At 33.5% G+C, this 26,068-nt stretch overlaps 1 long non-coding RNA gene and 1 pseudogene across 1 annotated transcript; both read right to left on the reverse strand.

Moving 5' to 3' along the window:
- On the reverse strand, positions 1 to 26,068 carry LOC122312373 (annotated as a pseudogene).
- LOC122312375 lies at positions 20,281 to 21,982 on the reverse strand. The gene is made up of 2 exons (XR_006243174.1): positions 20,667 to 21,982; positions 20,281 to 20,591 (listed from the first exon to the last, which is right to left on the reverse strand). It is a non-coding gene; the product is annotated as an uncharacterized LOC122312375 (long non-coding RNA).

A 26,068-nucleotide genomic window follows, 5' to 3' on the forward strand; every position in this document is an offset into this window, starting at 1 on the left:
TTAATCCAGTTAAAATAAGTTTTATTAATTCATATGTTAACATTTTAAAGGATTACAACCTTAAATAACGATCATGTTTCATAGATACGAAACTCATATCATCTAATTTTATTCAACACGATGGATGAATGTTAATAACCGTATCTTTCTCGTACTGCTGATGAAGCGTACTTAGACGTTCTTGATCATCATGATCAGCACTGAACTCCATTTACCAGGACAGATCGGGTGGCCTCCGTACCCTGGTGGCTTGTTCAAATCCATAAGCAATCTCAATTAGCTTCGGTTCTGTCCCCTTTAGCCCGCCGAAACAGATCCCAAATGGCATTCCATCGCTCTCATACCCTCCAGGAACAGTAATTCCTGGGTATCCTCCAATTGCTAGCACAGTGGCAGCATCTGAGCCAAGCGTCACCATTGCATCCAAGTCATTTTTCTTCATCATTTTCTCAAACCCATATTTCGACAGTTTTTCCAATGTCTCAGATGCCTTTATCTCTTCCTCTCCAATCCCATTAGTCATCTCTGATATAATGAACCGGTCCTGTCCATATTCTTTCATCCTTTCATGCATCAGCCAAAGTTAGTTCAGTATAATAAAATGCACTGGTTTTTGGGTCAACGTTATAATTATTAATACAATCTAGAAAAGATGGGCACTAATTTCCTTACTTTGATCTAAATTTTTGTTTGCAAGTTTGATAGATTCACGTCGTCTAAAAACTATATACACTTACCAGGATAGGGTGATTCGAGTTGAAGGCAATGATATCTGACAATGACCTCACGGTGGAGTTGAGGAGTTCTTCCAGGTAGCTGTTTATGGAGACCTTGAACTCGGCAAGAAGGAGAGCTAATTCCCCACTTATAGAGGAATTCAGAATGATATCAATATTTGCAATTTCTAGATTGTTCACAATAGTTGCACCTCCTTGCCTTAATTTCATAGCACACGAAAAGAAAAAGAGTCAGAACAAGTATAAGATAAAAGGTTAACTTCATTAATTCTAAATCCATTTATTCTATTTTCACCAGTCTCTCTCAATTGTTTCACAGAAATTGTTTCACAGAATTGGGTGATTCAATGTAAAAGGAGATGGACACCATTAAATGTTCATGTGGCGTCAACATTGTTGAAACTCCTATACGGATAATAATAAGCATTGTATGACACACATGATGTATCTCTCTCTCTTTAAAACTGAATACCAACATGCCAAATGAGTGAAATTGTGAGGGTGGGTTACTCACCTTAGCACGTTGAGATGATGCTCAAATGCGGTAATGGCAGTGGATCCATTGTAAGAGTCCAAAAATGGATACCTGACAACGCCCAATCTCTTTCCTTGGAGTCCATCTTTCTTAAGAAATTGACTGTAGCCACCTGCAGGTATGAACTTAGCAGCTGCCTTTGTTGCTTCATAGTCTTTTGGATCGAATCCCACAATTGCCTCCAGCAAATAAACTGCATCCGTTACCGTCCTGCAGATGGGCCTGTCGTTTCGTCACAATAAAAATTCATGAGTTAAACATCGGCCCAGATAATTCACTATTAAGAACATTGTTAACCGATTATGCCTATATTTCCATAACACTTTTGATGGATATAAAATGAATTTAGATTTTAATTATTTTATTTGTAGAAGTCTTCATATTGAAACAGCTATTTTTCATTATATAATAATAAAATAATATATGATTAATTTGATTTTAACTATTTACATCAAATCTCCACATTGGATTATTAATTTATTTATTATATAGGAGTGACTAATTAATAATTTAAAAATATTTAATTTTTTAATTATTAATTTATTTTATTTTATCATATTTTACTATTCTACCTATTATATGTTAACTAGTAATCATATTCTAATTAAATTCTTGATTCAAAAATTATATTTTTTCAATTGTCATTTAATGCTAATAATCACAAATGTCTAATTAAATCCATCTAAAATTATATTTAAATGTCTTAATTACAAATTAAATTTTTATATTTCCCGTCCAATCAGGGTTTTTTTTTTCAGATTTTATTCTATCGAAAATCAAACGCCAACCGAAATCAAGTGGAGGGAGAGAGAGAGAGAGAGTTACAAACTTACAAATAATAAAATAAAGATTTTCTCCATAAATAGGAAAGATCAAATTTGACTTTTTCTTTATAAATACTGTAGGTGAAAACTAGATTTTTTGCAATTGCCTAATCCATTACGGAGGCTTTTATCTCTATTGGTTGAAAAATGGCTTTATTTTTACCAGGTATGCCGCCCAGTGTAATTTTTTTTTTCTCTCTCTTTTTATATTTTTTTAATCACTAAGTAAAAAAATTAAACTAATATTATTAAAACTAATTTCTTCATCACTAAATAAAAATAATAATAATAATTATAATTTTTCTCGAACGATAAACTTGAGCGTCACAGCAACATTTTTCTTATTTTTACATATGCATAGACCGTTGAGATGCTCTAAAAGACTTTAGAAAAAGAGACAAAAATAAAAAAATAAAAATAAAAAGGCTGGCGAAGAGGGAGACCTCCCTTCTCCGCCCCCTGTTTTCTAAAAATGAAAAAAGGGCTGACTGAGCACAAGCCATCCACGTGTTTTCCTAAAAAGACAAAGAGACGAAAGGCAAATTTGACAAAGTAGAGGAGGCTATTGATTTAGGGCGATTTGGATATAAAAAATATTTTATTTTATTATTATAATTATTTAAAATTTTATATAAAATATAATTCATAATTTAATTATTTAAAATTTTAAAATAATAATAATATTTAAAAATAATATTTTATTTAACTTTTAATTTTTATATTAGCTATTATATATATACTATATATATATATATATATATCCTGGTATACGTAGTTGGTATCAGAGCCAACGGTTATTATATATATATAGTTATATTTATTTTATTTGTTTTTATTGTTGTTTCATTCTGTTTATGTTTAATTTCATGATGAATTATTACGCACATAATGTTGGTTTCCGTGATCGCTATGAATTAAATTGTTTAGAATATAATTTGAGACTTGAATTAAATAATTTACAAGAAAGGATAAAACATCTTAAAGAAAAACAATTATTAATGAAACTAGATTATTGCTCAATGATGGAAAGATATCACGTATATAGAAGTAGGCAAGCTGCAATAGAAGAATTAGAAGATCACTGTAACTTCTTAAGATCTGAAATTAAAAGTTTAAAAAATCACCTAAGTATTCTTGCTTTAAAAAAAAAAAAAAAAAAAAGGAGTAAAAATTCGTTGGTATAGAATTTTATCAACGGTAACCTACATAAAAGAAAATAGAGTATATTGAGAATCTTGTGATGGTAAGCCGTGAAAATCCGTTGGTCAGCCCAATCTTGCCAAGGAGGCTTTAAGGGTGGTCCCGGTGGTGTTCCCTCAAGATCTTAATCTACTTATTTCTCTTTTATATAGGAAATCTTTGCATAAAAATTCTATTTCAATGAATTCTTTATTCAAACCTGAAACATCTACGGTTAACACACCTTTAGAAACTGAAAATGTAAATCAAGAAGATTATAGCATTATAGACATAGAAAGAAATTTACAAGATTGGACAATTCCTAATGTACCTAAAAACCAAATATATAAATATTCAACTTTTTCTTCAAAATTATCATTCCTCACAAATTATACAATTAAAACAGTAGAAAAGACTATTAGCCTAAATAATGATTATGAATCATTACAACTATTAACAAAAGAAGCCATTAAACACCATAAGGAACAGAAATATTCATTTATACATATTGGATTAGTACAAGTGGCTGTAAAACCACTTACCAGAAATGGACTAAATGCTTCAGTATTACTCTGTTTAAGAGATGGAAGACATTATAATTTCCATGATTCATTACTTGGCATGGTTGAATCTAGTTTATTCCAAGGCCCAGTATATTTTAACTGTTATCCTAATTATTCACTCTCATTATTTGACTCTAATATTCTACATGCCTTAACATTAAATATTAAAACAAATGGCTATCATATGATGAAAGGATCACATCCTTTAACTGTAGTATATAGAATCCATTATAAATTAATGAAAACAACATTAGAGCCACAAGCTCTCATTACTAGTCCAAAGGGCTATACATTATTATTACAATCTAGTACACCAAATTCTAGTATACAAATTCCTAAACAAATTCATTGGAATCAGGTTACTCTTCCTAATGAATGGCAATTAGAAAATATTATTCCATTACCGAATGTAGAAAATAATTCTAAAGATGATTTAGATTATATAGATCAAAACCAGGACGGAACAGTCCAAATTGCCTTCCAACCTTTTAGGAGATCATTTTCTCATTATTCTTCTCCAGCATCCTCCAGTTACCATACACCACGATCTACAATTAGTAGGAATAGATCTCAAAATTTTGACAATAGATCTACAATGACTTCAGTCTCTAGAAATAAAATACAAAATCTAGATACACAAGTCCGGGGAATTATTCCTGGAAATATTATTGATACACCTGTATATTCAGTCAATCACCCTGATTCAGCATCCTCTTCTAATCCTCATCAGAATAAAGAACCTGAACCTTCTTCTCCAACCTATTCACAGGTAGTTGGAGATGATTCCCAAATATTTACCCCGAGTAAAGAAGAATTCAAAATCAATAAAGAATATCTTAAACAAGATTATATGAAAGAAGAAAATAAGCAGAAAAGACTTTTGTTTTTCTCTACTTTCTCACAACTAGAAAGAGATTAATATACCTTTAGAAAGCATAAAAATCAAATTAATATTTAGAAAGCATAAAAATTAATATACCTTTCTTCATATGGTTTGAAATATATAAATCAAATCAGTTGTCGACTATAAATAGGACCACTAATCAATGGGTTAAAGTAGAAAATAATCAAATTATTTATGAAGAATACCCTCCTTTTGAGGCTATTAAATATAATCAAAGAAATACACAAATATTAGCATCACCAATAAAGAGATTAACTTCTCCAGAAACTAAAAATACTGATAATATAATCCAACAAAATAATTATACTAATTTATATTTAAAAACCATGAGTAAACAATTAGAAAGAATTGAAAACTTAATATCTCCTATTAAAACTCCTGTTAAAGAAGCTAAAGAAATTCCTTTGTTTATTCCCCATGAAATACCTGCTCACTTAAAATCTAGTTTTTCCAAGACTAAAGAAGATTTACTAGAACAGATCTCTAGCAAATTAGAAAAATTAAATATTGATAATAATGCATCCACTTCAAGACAATCTCATATTAATGTATTAAGTAAGACAGATTCACCTGATCTATCTGATTCTGAAATTAATAATCTTGAAAACCAATTTAAAGAATTACAGATAAACAAAATTAAAGGAAATCATAGTGGGCAATTTTATCCTAGGGAATCAGCAACGCATACTTTTACTACTCGAAATTGGTATCCAAGGCCTACCCCTCCGGATATACAATTCGAGGAAAGAGAACATATAGTGAGATCTGCTTTTGCATCAGATGCATTATATGAATGGAATATAGATGGATTATCTGAATATGAAATATTAAATCATTTTCAAGAAATGATTATGGTAGCTAATGTTTATAAAGCCAGTAGAAGATCAGATCATCAAGTAGCACATGTTCTAGTTACAGGATTCACTGGCCAATTAAAAGGCTGGTGGGATCATTATCTTACACAAGAACAAAGAATAAGAATATTAAGTGCCTATAAGCATGATGAAAATCTGCAGGAGATTAAGACAGAAGATGGTCAACCTATAGAAGATGCTGTTAATACTCTAATATTTATATTAACAAAACATTTTGTAGGTGATCCTTCCCAATTTAAAGAAAGAACTAGTGATTTATTAATCAATTTAAGATGTCCTAGATTATCTGATTTTAGATGGTATAAAGATGTCTTTCTAACTAAAGTTATGATCAGAGATGATTGCCAACAACCATACTGGAAGGAAAAGCTCATAGCCGGACTTCCATATTACTTCGCCCAAAAGGTACGAGAATCTTTAGTAAAATCAGATGGTACTATTGATTTTATTAATCTTACGTATGGAGATATAATATCTTCTATTAATAGAACTGGTCTGACTATGTGTAATGATATAAGATTAAAAAAGCAAATGGAAAAAGAAAAGAAATTTGCTACAAAAGAATTAGGTACCTTTTGTGAACAGTTTGGTTATTCTCCATTATTAGCTCCTTCTACAAGACACAAAAAAGGAAAAAGAATTTATAAAACTTATCCAACTAAGAAAAGAAATTAAAAGAAACCTTATAAAAAACCCAATGAAAAATCCGTATATAAGAAACCAGTAAAGAATACAAAAAAGTTTAATAAAAAGAAAAAACAAATTGTATGTTATAAATGTGGAAAGGTTGGACATTATGCATCAAATTGTAAGGTTAAAAAAGAAATTAATGAATTAGATATACCTGAAGAAGTAAAAGAAAAATTATTAAATATCTTTATACAATCAAGTGAAGAAGATGAAATTTCTTCAGAAGAAGATGAAATTTACCAATTAAAAGAATCAAGTTTTTCAGAACAATCTTCTGATAACAAGTCAGAAGAAGATGAAATTCATGTTTGTAATTGTTTAGATAGAAATAATTGTATCTGTAATAAAACTATTAACGTATTATCTTCACATGAAAATATTATATTAGAATTAATAGATAAAATTAATAATCCACAAGAAAGAAAAGAATATTTAGAAAAATTAAAAGATACTTTTAGTAATCCCAAGACTTTTGAACTCAATTCAACCCCCTCATCATATGATTTTATGGAAATAGTAAATAGATTTCAATCAGAAAAACAAAATATTACTTTAAAAGATTTACATCAAGAAATTAATGAAATAAAGAAAGAAATTAGAAATTTGAAAGCTTCTAATACCAAACTTGAAGTTTCTAATGAACAATTATTACAAGAAATTATACTATTAAAAATAGATAAAAATAATGACACTCATAAAAAAGAACAAGGAGAAAGCTCAGTAAAAATTACAAAAGAAGAATCAGATAATTTTATAAACATACTTAATAAAATGAATTTTCAAAAATGGTATACTGAAGTAACTATTTCCATTAATGAAGAATTCTCTTTTTCTGCAATAGCCTTATTAGATACAGGTGCAGATTTAAACTGCATACAAGAAGGAATAATACCCTCTAAATATTTTGAAAAAACAAAAGAGACATTATCTCAAGCTAATGGAGCAAAATTAAATATAAATTATAAATTATCAAATGCGCATATATGTAATAATGGAATTTGCTTTAAAACAACATTCATTCTAGTAAAAAATATCAACACCAAAGTAATATTAGGAAACCCATTTCTTGCTTTACTTTACCCTTTCTCTGTAACAGAAGAAGGAATTTCTACTAAAATATTAGGAAAAGAAATTCAATTTAAATTTTTATTCCCTCCAGTCTCAAGAGAGATTAATTCCTTAAAAGAAGCATCATTGACTAAAGAAATTAATTTTTTAACAAAAGTCAAAATCAAAAGAAAAGAAAAACAAATAAATTTCTTAAAACAAGAATTAAAATACAAAAGAATTGAAGAACAATTAAAAGATCCTTTATTAATCCAAAAAATTAATAATTTCAAAAATATAATTGAAAACGAAGTATGCTCTAATTTACCTAATGCTTTTTGGAGTAGAAAACAACATATAGTCGAATTACCTTATGAAAAAGAATTTTCTGAAAAGAATATTCCTACTAAGGCCAGACCCATTCAAATGAATAAAGAATTATTAGAATTCTGTAAACAAGAAATTAATGATCTATTAACTAAATGACTTATTAGAAAGAGCAAATCACCATGGAGCTGTGCTGCTTTTTATGTACAAAAACAAGCAGAATTAGAAAGAGGTGTTCCTAGATTAGTTATAAATTATAAGCCTTTAAATAAAGTTTTACAATGGATTAGATACCCTATTCCTAATAAAAAAGATTTATTATCCCGACTTTATGCTGCTACTATATTTTCAAAATTTGACATGAAAAGCGGATTTTGGCAAATCCAGATTGCTGAAAAAGATAGATACAAAACTGCATTTACAGTCCCTTTTGGACATTATGAATGGAATGTTATGCCTTTCGGATTAAAAAATGCTCCTAGTGAATTTCAAAATATTATGAACGAAATATTTACACCTTTTACCCATTTTTCTATAGTTTATATAGATGATGTATTAATATTCTCTTCATCAATTGAACAACATTGGAAACATTTAAATACCTTTGTTCAAATCATTAAACAAAATGGATTAGTAGTTTCATCATCTAAAGTCAAATTATTCCAAGACAAGATTAGATTTCTTGGACATGATATTTATCAAGGAACTATTACCCCAATAAGTAGGGCCATAGAATTTGCTAATAAATTCCCTGATGAAATAAAAGATAAGCAACAACTACAAAGATTTCTAGGAAGTTTAAATTATGTTGCTGATTTTTATCAAGCACTTAGACCTTTATGTGAACCATTATTCAAGAGATTAAAAAAGAATCCACCTCCATGGACAGAGGAACATACAAATATTATAAAACAAATAAAGGCCCATGTTAAGAAATTACCATGCTTAGGACTCCCATCACCTGATGCCTTTAAAATTGTTGAAACAGATGCCTCTGATCTTGGTTATGGAGGAATTTTGAAACAAAAATTATCAGATGGAAAAGAACAGATTACTCGATTTCATTCAGGATGCTGGAATCCTGCTCAAAAGAATTACAGTACTATTAAAAAAGAAATTTTAGCTATTGTATTATGCATTTCTAAATTTCAAGATGATCTTTTGAATCAAAAGTTTTTACTTAGAATTGATTGCAAATCAGCCAAGGAAGTTTTAGTAAAAGATGTTAAAAACTTGGCTGCTAAACAAATTTTTGCAAGATGGCAAGCTATTTTAAGTATTTTTGATTTTGATATTGAGCATATTAAAGGAGATTCTAATTCTCTTCCTGATTTTCTATCCCGAGAATTCTTACAGGGAAAATCATGTCTTCCTCAAAGTCCAGAGTGAAAACCAAATCCTCCTATGCCAAATCACCTTCTCCTCCTTATCCTTCACCCTGTCCTTCCGTCACACCAAAACCCTATACAGTACTAGGGACATTACCACAAAACATTAGGCCATCCTATAATCCATTTTCACCATTATCCTCTTCAAAATTACCCACATACTCAAAAGCTGTTTCTTCTACTAGTTCTTCTCCTTCTCAAATTATTAATCCTCCACCTTTATCTCAGCCCTCTGTAACTCCTATTATCTTTAAATCCCATTGGCATCCAGTCTTTCCTATTGAATCAGAATTACAGCATCTATCTGAACCTCAAAAATTACTTGACGCTTTTCTATTACCAGATTGGCATTATGTTCCCCAGAACATTACCAAGACTCAGAACTTTTATGAATTTATTTTAGTAGACACTGATTCTATTATTATCTCTGAAATCCCCTGCTCTTTACAATCTCAACCTTCTCCACCTGCAACTCCGGTCATTGCATTCCACAAAGTTACTATTAAACAAGTTCTTACCTTAGAACAGTGGGGAAAAAGCCCGTACTTGACGAGAAGATTTTCTCAGCCATATGATCCTCCTTATTTCGATTACTACGATTATCAACAAGTATGGAACAAAACATTCTTACGACAGAATAAGAATTTGCGCCATTCCTGGTTTCTCCATTTTGATAAATTACAGGAAATTAAGACTCTACCGCGATGGTTCCTATTATGGTGGGATCAATTTGGACCAGAATCTCTCATTCTTCCTCCACCTCTCCAGGAGAGTCTTCAGGCTTTCACATTACAGAATGATTGTCCACCTTCATTATCACACTGTTCACCACTTCTCCTTTTCTTTCTTAAAACAAAATTAAATTGGATCATGAAGTGGGAATATGTCATCAAACCTCATCCTTCTCTCAAAAATATTATGTTCTTGGCCCGCCAAGTCTCTGTAAAATGGTGGGAAAAGTATAATTATGATCATGTTGTAAAAATGTTCTCAAAAATTACCAAGGCTCCTGAGGTTCTTGTTCAGAGAAGCAGATTCCAAGCTCAATTAGCAACAATCACCAATAAAAAAGACTTGAAAAAATTAGCAGAAGCAATGTCACAAGTATCAGACAGTGATGAAGAAGAAGACCATCAAGTCAGATTATCTCCAGCACAGCAGACAACATCATCGCCACTACAGCAGGCCTCTTCATCCCAACAGGCCTCTCATTCTCATGACAACTCACCATATTATCCCTCACAGATGATGGATTCTCAAGATCCGTATGAATTGGAACTGGCAAATTATGACCCTCAGATTATGTAATTCCAAAAGATTATCGTCCTTTTCTTCCATTATCAGAACACTGTTTAAGATGCTCGTCACTGTTCAAGATGCCCGTCAGTCAAGAATCATCCAGCTGTCTAGTTACTGTTTAGCCGCCCATGTTTAATAAATGTAGCCGCCTATTTACTGTGTATGAGTCACTGTACATGTCAGTAATATTATTGTAAGGTACTGTTTTGGAGTCTATAAATAGGCAGTTTGTAAGTGAGGAAAGGCATTCAGAAATTCTCATCTGAAGCCAATCCTAGTCCCTCGTCACTCTCAAAACTTCTCTCTTGTAAACTCCTTTCCATGTCTCCTGCCTTTCAAACTTCTGAGAATTAATCTCCTTGTAAGTATTATGTTTTCAATAAAATTGAGTTTATCTTATTTTGATCTTTACTTTTATTCATGCCTTTACTTCCTGCACTTCATTTATTTGTTTATTATTATATATTCTATAATCTATTAATATATCTATTATATTAGCTATTATATATATACTATATATATATATATATATATCCTGGTATACGTAGTTGGTATCAGAGCCAACGGTTATTATATATATATAGTTATATTTATTTTATTTGTTTTTATTGTTGTTTCATTCTGTTTATGTTTAATTTCATGATGAATTATTACGCACATAATGTTGGTTTCCGTGATCGCTATGAATTAAATTGTTTAGAATATAATTTGAGACTTGAATTAAATAATTTACAAGAAAGGATAAAACATCTTAAAGAAAAACAATTATTAATGAAACTAGATTATTGCTCAATGATGGAAAGATATCACGTATATAGAAGTAGGCAAGCTGCAATAGAAGAATTAGAAGATCACTGTAACTTCTTAAGATCTGAAATTAAAAGTTTAAAAAATCACCTAAGTATTCTTGCTTTATAAAAATAAAAAAAAAAAAAAAAAAAAAAAAAAGGGAGTAAAAATTCGTTGGTATAGAATTTTATCAACGGTAACCTACATAAAAGAAAATAGAGTATATTGAGAATCTTGTGATGGTAAGCCGTGAAAATCCGTTGGTCAGCCCAATCTTGCCAAGGAGGCTTTAAGGGTGGTCCCGGTGGTGTTCCCTCAAGATCTTAATCTACTTATTTCTCTTTTATATAGGAAATCTTTGCATAAAAATTCTATTTCAATGAATTCTTTATTCAAACCTGAAACATCTACGGTTAACACACCTTTAGAAACTGAAAATGTAAATCAAGAAGATTATAGCATTATAGACATAGAAAGAAATTTACAAGATTGGACAATTCCTAATGTACCTAAAAACCAAATATATAAATATTCAACTTTTTCTTCAAAATTATCATTCCTCACAAATTATACAATTAAAACAGTAGAAAAGACTATTAGCCTAAATAATGATTATGAATCATTACAACTATTAACAAAAGAAGCCATTAAACACCATAAGGAACAGAAATATTCATTTATACATATTGGATTAGTACAAGTGGCTGTAAAACCACTTACCAGAAATGGACTAAATGCTTCAGTATTACTCTGTTTAAGAGATGGAAGACATTATAATTTCCATGATTCATTACTTGGCATGGTTGAATCTAGTTTATTCCAAGGCCCAGTATATTTTAACTGTTATCCTAATTATTCACTCTCATTATTTGACTCTAATATTCTACATGCCTTAACATTAAATATTAAAACAAATGGCTATCATATGATGAAAGGATCACATCCTTTAACTGTAGTATATAGAATCCATTATAAATTAATGAAAACAACATTAGAGCCACAAGCTCTCATTACTAGTCCAAAGGGCTATACATTATTATTACAATCTAGTACACCAAATTCTAGTATACAAATTCCTAAACAAATTCATTGGAATCAGGTTACTCTTCCTAATGAATGGCAATTAGAAAATATTATTCCATTACCGAATGTAGAAAATAATTCTAAAGATGATTTAGATTATATAGATCAAAACCAGGACGGAACAGTCCAAATTGCCTTCCAACCTTTTAGGAGATCATTTTCTCATTATTCTTCTCCAGCATCCTCCAGTTACCATACACCACGATCTACAATTAGTAGGAATAGATCTCAAAATTTTGACAATAGATCTACAATGACTTCAGTCTCTAGAAATAAAATACAAAATCTAGATACACAAGTCCGGGGAATTATTCCTGGAAATATTATTGATACACCTGTATATTCAGTCAATCACCCTGATTCAGCATCCTCTTCTAATCCTCATCAGAATAAAGAACCTGAACCTTCTTCTCCAACCTATTCACAGGTAGTTGGAGATGATTCCCAAATATTTACCCTGAGTAAAGAAGAATTCAAAATCAATAAAGAATATCTTAAACAAGATTATATGAAAGAAGAAAATAAGCAGAAAAGACTTTTGTTTTTCTCTACTTTCTCACAACTAGAAAGAGATTATATCCAAGTAAAATACTATGAATATTTAGAAAGCATAAAAATTAATATACCTTTCTTCATATGGTTTGAAATATATAAATCAAATCAGTTGTCGACTATAAATAGGACCACTAATCAATGGGTTAAAGTAGAAAATAATCAAATTATTTATGAAGAATACCCTCCTTTTGAGGCTATTAAATATAATCAAAGAAATACACAAATATTAGCATCACCAATAAAGAGATTAACTTCTCCAGAAACTAAAAATACTGATAATATAATCCAACAAAATAATTATACTAATTTATATTTAAAAACCATGAGTAAACAATTAGAAAGAATTGAAAACTTAATATCTCCTATTAAAACTCCTGTTAAAGAAGCTAAAGAAATTCCTTTGTTTATTCCCCATGAAATACCTGCTCACTTAAAATCTAGTTTTTCCAAGACTAAAGAAGATTTACTAGAACAGATCTCTAGCAAATTAGAAAAATTAAATATTGATAATAATGCATCCACTTCAAGACAATCTCATATTAATGTATTAAGTAAGACAGATTCACCTGATCTATCTGATTCTGAAATTAATAATCTTGAAAACCAATTTAAAGAATTACAGATAAACAAAATTAAAGGAAATCATAGTGGGCAATTTTATCCTAGGGAATCAGCAACGCATACTTTTACTACTCGAAATTGGTATCCAAGGCCTACCCCTCCGGATATACAATTCGAGGAAAGAGAACATATAGTGAGATCTGCTTTTGCATCAGATGCATTATATGAATGGAATATAGATGGATTATCTGAATATGAAATATTAAATCATTTTCAAGAAATGATTATGGTAGCTAATGTTTATAAAGCCAGTAGAAGATCAGATCATCAAGTAGCACATGTTCTAGTTACAGGATTCACTGGCCAATTAAAAGGCTGGTGGGATCATTATCTTACACAAGAACAAAGAATAAGAATATTAAGTGCCTATAAGCATGATGAAAATCTGCAGGAGATTAAGACAGAAGATGGTCAACCTATAGAAGATGCTGTTAATACTCTAATATTTATATTAACAAAACATTTTGTAGGTGATCCTTCCCAATTTAAAGAAAGAACTAGTGATTTATTAATCAATTTAAGATGTCCTAGATTATCTGATTTTAGATGGTATAAAGATGTCTTTCTAACTAAAGTTATGATCAGAGATGATTGCCAACAACCATACTGGAAGGAAAAGTTCATAGCCGGACTTCCATATTACTTCGCCCAAAAGGTACGAGAATCTTTAGTAAAATCAGATGGTACTATTGATTTTATTAATCTTACGTATGGAGATATAATATCTTCTATTAATAGAACTGGTCTGACTATGTGTAATGATATAAGATTAAAAAAGCAAATGGAAAAAGAAAAGAAATTTGCTACAAAAGAATTAGGTACCTTTTGTGAACAGTTTGGTTATTCTCCATTATTAGCTCCTTCTACAAGACACAAAAAAGGAAAAAGAATTTATAAAACTTATCCAACTAAGAAAAGAAATTATAAGAAACCTTATAAAAAACCCAATGAAAAATCCGTATATAAGAAACCAGTAAAGAATACAAAAAAGTTTAATAAAAAGAAAAAACAAATTGTATGTTATAAATGTGGAAAGGTTGGACATTATGCATCAAATTGTAAGGTTAAAAAAGAAATTAATGAATTAGATATACCTGAAGAAGTAAAAGAAAAATTATTAAATATCTTTATACAATCAAGTGAAGAAGATGAAATTTCTTCAGAAGAAGATGAAATTTACCAATTAAAAGAATCAAGTTTTTCAGAACAATCTTCTGATAACAAGTCAGAAGAAGATGAAATTCATGTTTGTAATTGTTTAGATAGAAATAATTGTATCTGTAATAAAACTATTAACGTATTATCTTCACATGAAAATATTATATTAGAATTAATAGATAAAATTAATAATCCACAAGAAAGAAAAGAATATTTAGAAAAATTAAAAGATACTTTTAGTAATCCCAAGACTTTTGAACTCAATTCAACCCCCTCATCATATGATTTTATGGAAATAGTAAATAGATTTCAATCAGAAAAACAAAATATTACTTTAAAAGATTTACATCAAGAAATTAATGAAATAAAGAAAGAAATTAGAAATTTGAAAGCTTCTAATACCAAACTTGAAGTTTCTAATGAACAATTATTACAAGAAATTATACTATTAAAAATAGATAAAAATAATGACACTCATAAAAAAGAACAAGGAGAAAGCTCAGTAAAAATTACAAAAGAAGAATCAGATAATTTTATAAACATACTTAATAAAATGAATTTTCAAAAATGGTATACTGAAGTAACTATTTCCATTAATGAAGAATTCTCTTTTTCTGCAATAGCCTTATTAGATACAGGTGCAGATTTAAACTGCATACAAGAAGGAATAATACCCTCTAAATATTTTGAAAAAACAAAAGAGACATTATCTCAAGCTAATGGAGCAAAATTAAATATAAATTATAAATTATCAAATGCGCATATATGTAATAATGGAATTTGCTTTAAAACAACATTCATTCTAGTAAAAAATATCAACACCAAAGTAATATTAGGAAACCCATTTCTTGCTTTACTTTACCCTTTCTCTGTAACAGAAGAAGGAATTTCTACTAAAATATTAGGAAAAGAAATTCAATTTAAATTTTTATTCCCTCCAGTCTCAAGAGAGATTAATTCCTTAAAAGAAGCATCATTGACTAAAGAAATTAATTTTTTAACAAAAGTCAAAATCAAAAGAAAAGAAAAACAAATAAATTTCTTAAAACAAGAATTAAAATACAAAAGAATTGAAGAACAATTAAAAGATCCTTTATTAATCCAAAAAATTAATAATTTCAAAAATATAATTGAAAACGAAGTATGCTCTAATTTACCTAATGCTTTTTGGAGTAGAAAACAACATATAGTCGAATTACCTTATGAAAAAGAATTTTCTGAAAAGAATATTCCTACTAAGGCCAGACCCATTCAAATGAATAAAGAATTATTAGAATTCTGTAAACAAGAAATTAATGATCTATTAACTAAAGGACTTATTAGAAAGAGCAAATCACCATGGAGCTGTGCTGCTTTTTATGTACAAAAACAAGCAGAATTAGAAAGAGGTGTTCCTAGATTAGTTATAAATTATAAGCCTTTAAATAAAGTTTTACAATGGATTAGATACCCTATTCCTAATAAAAAAGATTTATTATCCCGACTTTATGCTGCTACTATATTTTCAAAATTTGACATGAAAAGCGGATTTTGGCAAATCCAGATTGCTGAAAAAGATAGATACAAAACTGCATTTACAGTCCCTTTTGGACATTATGAATGGAATGTTATGCCTTTCGGATTAAAAAATGCTCCTAGTGAATTTCAAAATATTATGAACGAAATATTTACACCTTTTACCCATTTTTCTATAGTTTATATAGATGATGTATTAATATTCTCTTCATCAATTGAACAACATTGGAAACATTTAAATACCTTTGTTCAAATCATTAAACAAAATGGATTAGTAGTTTCATCATCTAAAGTCAAATTATTCCAAAACAAGATTAGATTTCTTGGACATGATATTTATCAAGGAACTATTACCCCAATAAGTAGGGCCATAGAATTTGCTAATAAATTCCCTGATGAAATAAAAGATAAGCAACAACTACAAAGATTTCTAGGAAGTTTAAATTATGTTGCTGATTTTTATCAAGCACTTAGACCTTTATGTGAACCATTATTCAAGAGATTAAAAAAGAATCCACCTCCATGGACAGAGGAACATACAAATATTATAAAACAAATAAAGGCCCATGTTAAGAAATTACCATGCTTAGGACTCCCATCACCTGATGCCTTTAAAATTGTTGAAACAGATGCCTCTGATCTTGGTTATGGAGGAATTTTGAAACAAAAATTATCAGATGGAAAAGAACAGATTACTCGATTTCATTCAGGATGCTGGAATCCTGCTCAAAAGAATTACAGTACTATTAAAAAAGAAATTTTAGCTATTGTATTATGCATTTCTAAATTTCAAGATGATCTTTTGAATCAAAAGTTTTTACTTAGAATTGATTGCAAATCAGCCAAGGAAGTTTTAGTAAAAGATGTTAAAAACTTGGCTGCTAAACAAATTTTTGCAAGATGGCAAGCTATTTTAAGTATTTTTGATTTTGATATTGAGCATATTAAAGGAGATTCTAATTCTCTTCCTGATTTTCTATCCCGAGAATTCTTACAGGGAAAATCATGTCTTCCTCAAAGTCCAGAGTGAAAACCAAATCCTCCTATGCCAAATCACCTTCTCCTCCTTATCCTTCACCCTGTCCTTCCGTCACACCAAAACCCTATACAGTACTAGGGACATTACCACAAAACATTAGGCCATCCTATAATCCATTTTCACCATTATCCTCTTCAAAATTACCCACATACTCAAAAGCTGTTTCTTCTACTAGTTCTTCTCCTTCTCAAATTATTAATCCTCCACCTTTATCTCAGCCCTCTGTAACTCCTATTATCTTTAAATCCCATTGGCATCCAGTCTTTCCTATTGAATCAGAATTACAGCATCTATCTGAACCTCAAAAATTACTTGACGCTTTTCTATTACCAGATTGGCATTATGTTCCCCAGAACATTACCAAGACTCAGAACTTTTATGAATTTATTTTAGTAGACACTGATTCTATTATTATCTCTGAAATCCCCTGCTCTTTACAATCTCAACCTTCTCCACCTGCAACTCCGGTCATTGCATTCCACAAAGTTACTATTAAACAAGTTCTTACCTTAGAACAGTGGGGAAAAAGCCCGTACTTGACGAGAAGATTTTCTCAGCCATATGATCCTCCTTATTTCGATTACTACGATTATCAACAAGCATGGAACAAAACATTCTTACGACAGAATAAGAATTTGCGCCATTCCTGGTTTCTCCATTTTGATAAATTACAGGAAATTAAGACTCTACCGCGATGGTTCCTATTATGGTGGGATCAATTTGGACCAGAATCTCTCATTCTTCCTCCACCTCTCCAGGAGAGTCTTCAGGCTTTCACATTACAGAATGATTGTCCACCTTCATTATCACACTGTTCACCACTTCTCCTTTTCTTTCTTAAAACAAAATTAAATTGGATCATGAAGTGGGAATATGTCATCAAACCTCATCCTTCTCTCAAAAATATTATGTTCTTGGCCCGCCAAGTCTCTGTAAAATGGTGGGAAAAGTATAATTATGATCATGTTGTAAAAATGTTCTCAAAAATTACCAAGGCTCCTGAGGTTCTTGTTCAGAGAAGCAGATTCCAAGCTCAATTAGCAACAATCACCAATAAAAAAGACTTGAAAAAATTAGCAGAAGCAATGTCACAAGTATCAGACAGTGATGAAGAAGAAGACCATCAAGTCAGATTATCTCCAGCACAGCAGACAACATCATCGCCACTACAGCAGGCCTCTTCATCCCAACAGGCCTCTCATTCTCATGACAACTCACCATATTATCCCTCACAGATGATGGATTCTCAAGATCCGTATGAATTGGAACTGGCAAATTATGACCCTCAGATTATGTAATTCCAAAAGATTATCGTCATTTTCTTCCATTATCAGAACACTGTTTAAGATGCTCGTCACTGTTCAAGATGCCCGTCAGTCAAGAATCATCCAGCTGTCTAGTTACTGTTTAGCCGCCCATGTTTAATAAATGTAGCCGCCTATTTACTGTGTATGAGTCACTGTACATGTCAGTAATATTATTGTAAGGTACTGTTTTGGAGTCTATAAATAGGCAGTTTGTAAGTGAGGAAAGGCATTCAGAAATTCTCATCTGAAGCCAATCCTAGTCCCTCGTCACTCTCAAAACTTCTCTCTTGTAAACTCCTTTCCATGTCTCCTGCCTTTCAAACTTCTGAGAATTAATCTCCTTGTAAGTATTATGTTTTCAATAAAATTGAGTTTATCTTATTTTGATCTTTACTTTTATTCATGCCTTTACTTCCTGCACTTCATTTATTTGTTTATTATTATATATTCTATAATCTATTAATATATCTATTATATTAGCTATTATATATATACTATATATATATATATATATATATATATCCTGGTATACGTAGTAATATCCAACTCACATTATCCAAACCAAATATCTTTATGCAGGACATCACGTCCTTTCAAAAAATTGTTTCAATCTTCTTTTTTTTTTTGAAAGTTTTATTTTATACCAAGTATTCAAACTTATTTTATTGGTAAGTTATCATCCAGATCTTTATAATTTATACATAATTACGAACTTATGTTAAGTATTCACGAGAATTGCAAATTCAAATTTAATATTTACTTATGTATTAACATAAGATTTAAATAATAAATTTCTTCTAAATTATCTCGCAATTGAGCAAGAAATTACTAAAATTTTAATCCTAATGTGATAATTAATTAACTTTATTTTTGTGAATAACGTTAAGTTCAATTATCTATCATAAATAATGCTAGCTACTTCTACTTTTAATTGAACATATAAACTTGAACAATGCTATTTATCATTTATTATTTGGTAATATTACATTAAATAATTCATTTCTTAATTTCTGTTTCTTAAATATATTTAATTCATTGCGTAGTTTTTCACTTTAATTTATATTTATATTTTGAAAAAAATAACCATTAAAAAAATATATAAGTTAAAAAAATATAACCACTGTTAAAAAAAAAAAAGAAAAAACCTTTAAAATTAGATTTAAAATTTTTTAATAACAAATAAATATTTATATTACAATTAAATTTAAAATAAATGAAAATATTAAAATTAATATTATAATAGGATAAGGATAGATTTGTTGAATTTCTTTGTTGAAAAGTAACAAATTAAATTTGTAAAAATGAATTTATTAATCAAATTTTAGCCAATATCTGCCGGTCGTCGGAAAGCAACAGTTACCCGATTGAGTCCTGACGAGGCGAGATTGGGATGACGCCGGCCCGGCTTGTAAGACCAACGGTGGGTTTGATCCCTACAGCCGAATTGTGATCCGCCGGGCAGATGATGGAGCCGTCTGTTTCAGTCCCCACTGATATTGATACCATGTTCGCTGCCACCGAAATTGCGGATCCAGTGCTTGACCCGCATGGGTCTCCCCATTCCACATATGGATTCTGCATTTATTTTTCCATAACTATTATTAAGCACTGTTAGTTTTGACGGAAAAAGAAAAGTGTCACACGGCTGGGCAAGTTAAGAGCAGAAGGGAGGTCGGCGGCTTGAGACATGGCACACGAAACAGACAGAACTTAGGGCACACGAAGAACTGAAGACTTGAGTTCACTTGATGTCGTGGGCTGCTGGTGGAGAGGCCTGCTGGTGGGCCGAACCAAATAATAAAGAAGCTGGGCCGTATGGGCCATGAGCTGCAGAAGAGTTGATCCTTTAAGTAAACTGTAAGGGCCTTTAGCCCAGTTAGATTAAGGACTTTTTAGTAAAATGCATATTATAGTACATAAGGTCTCTGTAGGAGATTTAACCTATCATCTGGAATATTCTACTGTTCATCGCTACTGTGGAGGTCCTTTCCCTCGAAGAAAGTGTTGCTACTGCCGTGAGGCTTTTTATCAATATTACAGTCCCTTATACATTCCATTATATTCACTACTACTATTAGTCTATTACAAGTGGTATCCAAGAGCCCAGATCCTGCTATCCTGAAACTCCAATGGCCGAAGGCACTAGATTGAAGGACCTGCATGAAGGGTTTTCATCATTAAAGAAATCAACTGAAGCATACATAAAAAATTCTGAATCACAATTTACCAACATTAGTATTGAGCTGCAAGCAGTCCGAATGCAAATGGAAACCATGATGCACCAGTTTCAAGCGTTCGCTTCTGAGATGCAAAAATCACATGCAAAAAGCAGCAACCATGGAGAAAACAGTGGACAACACATGCTGCCTCAAGCGGGTGACATACAGCTTCGATCCGTACGGATTGACTTTCCAAACTTTGATGGGGATGATCCACAAGGCTGGCTGTACAAGGTAAAACAGTTCTTTGCATTTCACAATACTTTACCTCACCACCGTTTACGTTTGGTATCATTTCACATGGTGGGAAAGGCTTTGGTTTGGTTTCAAGGCCTTGATGAGTCTGGGTTGTTAACTGAATGGGATGATTTTGTGAATGCTTTACTGATCCGTTTTGGCCCTAGTAGCTATGATGATCCGGTGGAACAAATTACTAGACTAAGGCAGATGGGTTCGGTTGAGGAGTATAAGACTGCCTTTGAGCTGATTGCCAATAGGCTAAGGCGTTTGGATGAAAGTGACAAACTAAGTTGCTTTATCAGTGGATTAAAAGACGATATCCGTTTGACGGTTAAAATGTTTAACCCTCACACCCTACTCACAGCTTATAGGCTGGCTAGAATTCAAGAAGAAAAACTATCCCTCCATAAAAAGCCAAACCCGCGACCAAACCTGTCCCAAAATATTGAACCAGCCTCATTCAAATACCAACCACCACAGAACCCCAACCCTTCAGAAAATCACCAACCATATAACAAGGCAATAGTACCAGTGCAGAAAATCAGCCCAAATCAAATGAAAATAAGAAGAGAAAAAGGCTTGTGTTACCATTGCGATTCGAAATGGCACCCAGGACACCGATGCAATAGCCCAAAACTTTATTTAATTGAAGAAGTTGTAGAGGAGGAGGAGGAGACAGTGGAAGACACGGGTCAGTGTTCTGTCCAGATTGACAAAGAAGGTGTGTGTGAGGTCAGACAGGACATGCAAAAGACTCCAGAGATTTCCTTACAGGCTATTATTGGCTCATTGGGCCCAAAGACTATGCGGGTGAAGGGGAAGATTGGCCCTAAGTGGGTCGTTATTCTCATTGATTCGGGAAGTACCCATAATTTCCTGGATCCAGCAGTGCTTTCAAGGGTTTCCATACCCATAGTAGCAGAGGATAAGGTCAGGGTTAAGGTGGCTAATGGGGAGTTAGTAGACAGTGAAGGTAAGGTGAAGGGAGTACAAGTTGGGATTCAAGGAGTTGAGTTTTTACTTGATATGTATGTTTTAGTGTTGGCAGCTTGTGACATGGTTTTAGGTGTCCAATGGTTACAAGGATTGGGGCCAATTCTTTGGAATTTCAAGGAGTTAACTATGCAGTTTACTTACCAACAGGCTATTGTGATTCTTAAGGGGCTCACGGGGCACAAATGGATTGAAGAAGGCTCCATTCAAGACTGTAACAGCATGGAGAAAAAAGGGGTCATGTTACAGCTCATCGACAACTCCAACCAAGTCACACCAACTCAAATCCCATGGAATATACAGAACCTACTCAACCTATACACTGACATTTTTGCTACACCAAAAGGCCTACCCCCCAACCGTTCTCATGACCACTCCATAACTTTACAACCAGGTACAACACCCATTTCTGTCCGCCCATATCGCTACCCATATTTTCAGAAAGATGAGATTGAGAAGATTGTTAAGGAGTTGTTGAGCTCGGGGGTGATTCGTCCTAGCCAAAGTCCTTATTCATCTCCTGTTTTGTTGGTAAGGAAGGCTGATGGTACGTGGCGGCTGTGTGTGGATTACAGGGCGTTAAACAGTGCTACGGTTAAGGATAGATATCCGATTCCAGTGGTGGAGGAACTGTTGGATGAGTTACATGGAGCCAGAATTTTTTCTAAACTTGACTTAAGGTCAGGTTATCATCAAATCAGAGTTAAACCAGAAGATGTTCCGAAGACTGCCTTCCGCACTCATGAGGGTCACTACGAGTTCTTGGTTATGCCCTTCGGGTTAACTAATGCCCCCTCAACGTTTCAGAGTTTAATGAACCAGGTTTTTAAACCTTTCCTCAGAAAATTCATTTTAGTTTTTTATGATGATATATTGGTTTACAGTCCAGATGCAGCAACCCACCTGGGCCATTTAAGGGTCACTTTTGACATGTTACGACAGCACCAGTTGTTTGCTAAACTCAGCAAGTGCAGTTTTGGGTGCGAAGAAGTTTCTTACTTGGGCCATTTAATTTCTGGTTATGGTGTAAGAGCTGATCCGGAAAAAATCAAGGCTATGCTAGAATGGCCTAGTCCACGATCTGTTAAACAGCTAAGAGGTTTTTTAGGCCTCACGGGATATTACCGAAGATTCATCAAAGGCTATGGAGCTATAGCGGCTACGTTGACTGACCTTTTAAAAAAAGAGAAATTCCATTGGAATGAAGGAGCCCAAGAGGCCTTTGAAAGGCTCAAAACAGCAGTAACCCAACCCCCTGTATTGGCCCTACCAGATTTTCAGTTTCCCTTTGTGATCGAGTGTGATGCCTCGGGTGAGGCGATTGGGGCTGTGTTAATGCAGAAGGGTAGACCCTTGGCTTATTTCAGCAAAGCCTTAAAGGGAAGAGCTATGGGAATGTCTACGTATGAGAAGGAATTTTTAGCACTAGTTTCAGCAGTGCAGAGATGGAGGCCCTACTTATTGGGACAGGCTTTTGTGATTAAGACTGACCATCAAAGTCTTAAATTCCTACTCGATCAACGAATAGGAACCCCCATGCAGCAAAAATGGATATCTAAGCTATTGGGCTATGACTTTGTCGTGGAGTTCAAAAAAGGAAAGGAGAATGTAGTAGCCGATGCCTTGTCTAGGCAAGGAGAGGAAGCTGAGATCACCTTGTCACTCATTTCATTACCAACTTGGGACTGGATAGAGGATATCAAGGGGCATTATGGAGAAGACTCAAAAGTGCAAGAATTATGGCAAAGGCACCAAAAAGGGGAACTCACTAGTCCCTATACTGTCAAGAATGGTATGATGCTATACAAAAACATGTTGTACATTCCAGCTAATCAGGGGTTAATGCAGAAACTACTGGAGTTAATTCATAGCAGCCCTATGGGTGGTCACATGGGATTTGATAAAACCTTACACAGGCTAGAAAGAGATTTTTATTGGCCTGGACAGAAGGCGGATGTGAAGGCTTTCTTAAAGAATTGCGACACATGTCAAGTGGTGAAGGTAGATAATACTCTACCTAGTGGACTTTTACAGCCCCTACCCATTCCCTCAAAACCATGGACGGATATCACAATGGATTTTGTCGATGGGTTGCCTAGGTCTGAGAGGTTCAACTCCTTATGGGTCATTGTGGATAGATTTACAAAATATGCTCATTTTGTACCACTCTGTCACCCCTACACAGCTAAGGATGTAGCGAAGCTGTTTATGAAACATGTATTCAAGCTACATGGTATGCCAAGCTCAATTGTTTCCGACCGAGACTCCACTTTCACAAGTAGATTTTGGAAGGAATTATTTTCTTTGCAGGGAGTGCAGCTGGCTTTTAGCACAGCTTACCACCCTCAAACAGACGGGCAAACAGAGGCTGTTAACAAGTGGGTTGAGAACTACCTAAGGTCTTATGTCGGGGACAAACCTAAGAATTGGTCTCATTGGATTGAATTAGCCGAGTGGTGTTACAACTCAAGCATGCATGCATCTATCAAACTTACGCCATTTGAAGCATTGTATGGCTACAAACCTCCAAAACTAACATGCTATGTACCAGGAACCTCAAGGTTAGAAGAAGTAGAGGTTACCTTGCGTGACCGTGAGCAGCTGTGGGTCCTGTTAAAGCAAAATCTCATTAAGGCACAAGATAGAATGAGTAAATATGCTAATCTGAAAAGGAAGGAACAAACGTACCAAGTGGGAGATTGGGTATTTTTGAAGCTCCAACCGTATCGGCAATCGTCCCTCACTACTCGGCAGAACCTCAAACTCAGTCCAAGGTTTTATGGACCGTTCGAGGTAGAGCAGCCAATCGGAGAGGTGGCATACCGTTTGAAGCTTCCGGACACTGCACAGATCCATAACGTGTTTCACGTTTCCCAGCTGAAACCGAGACTCAATCAAGGGGCTTTACCCATAGCAACGCTTCCTCCTGTAGACAAACAAGGAGCCATTAAAGTGGAACCGGCTGAAGCATTAAACCGGAGGTTGAAGAAGGTGAAAAACAAACCGGTAGTGGAGGTTTTGGTCCGTTGGCATGGGCAATCTGCAGAGGAAGCTTCCTGGGAGATGTACCATCAGCTTTGTGAAGATTTTCCCTACCTTGTGGGCAAGGTTTTCTGAAGGGAAGGGGAGTTGTCACACGGCTGGGCAAGTTAAGAGCAGAAGGGAGGTCGGCGGCTTGAGACATGGCACACGAAACAGACAGAACTTAGGGCACACGAAGAACTGAAGACTTGAGTTCACTTGATGTCGTGGGCTGCTGGTGGAGAGGCCTGCTGGTGGGCCGAACCAAATAATAAAGAAGCTGGGCCGTATGGGCCATGAGCTGCAGAAGAGTTGATCCTTTAAGTAAACTGTAAGGGCCTTTAGCCCAGTTAGATTAAGGACTTTTTAATAAAATGCATATTATAGTACATAAGGTCTCTGTAGGAGATTTAACCTATCATCTGGAATATTCTACTGTTCATCGCTACTGTGGAGGTCCTTTCCCTCGAAGAAAGTGTTGCTACTGCCGTGAGGCTTTTTATCAATATTACAGTCCCTTATACATTCCATTATATTCACTACTACTATTAGTCTATTACAAAAAGAAAAATGAACGAGAAAGAAAAAACGTAATATACTGACCACGCCTCGTCCCCCTCTAGCACACCAGCCACTGGGGATCTTCGAAGACCGAACACCATACCACTCCGCAAGACTAGCTTTCCCTAAAATCAAGGCCCCGGCCCTTCTCAGGCGGTCGACCACGCCGGCGTCCCCAGGTACCTTGGATCCCAGCAGAGCGTACGAGCCAGCCGTGTTGTTGAGCTTGTCCTTGGTGGCTATGCTGTCCTTGAGCAGCACGGGAATGCCGTGCAGCTCTCCCAAGGATCCGGCGACTGCCTCCTCCCTCTGGCGATCGGCCTCGTCAGCTAGATCCCGCACGTCTGGATTAACTTCGAGCACGCTGCGAAGCAAGGGATTCAGCCTCGCGATCTGGTCGAGGTAAAGGTCAGTCGTCTGGACGTGAGTTCTTTCCGGGAGAAGGCGCGATGGATGTCGTCGATGGTGGCTTCGATGATGGTAAATTGCGAGCAGTGGATTGCATTGAAGAGGCCAGAGAAAACGAACAGAAGGATTAACGGTGAGTAGAGGAGAGAAAGTAGTGGACGACGGCGGGCATGCATTTCTTCTAAGTAGCT

The sequence above is a fragment of the Carya illinoinensis genome, chromosome 6 (genome assembly GCF_018687715.1).
Source record: "Carya illinoinensis cultivar Pawnee chromosome 6, C.illinoinensisPawnee_v1, whole genome shotgun sequence".
Lineage (NCBI taxonomy): Eukaryota > Viridiplantae > Streptophyta > Magnoliopsida > Fagales > Juglandaceae > Carya > Carya illinoinensis.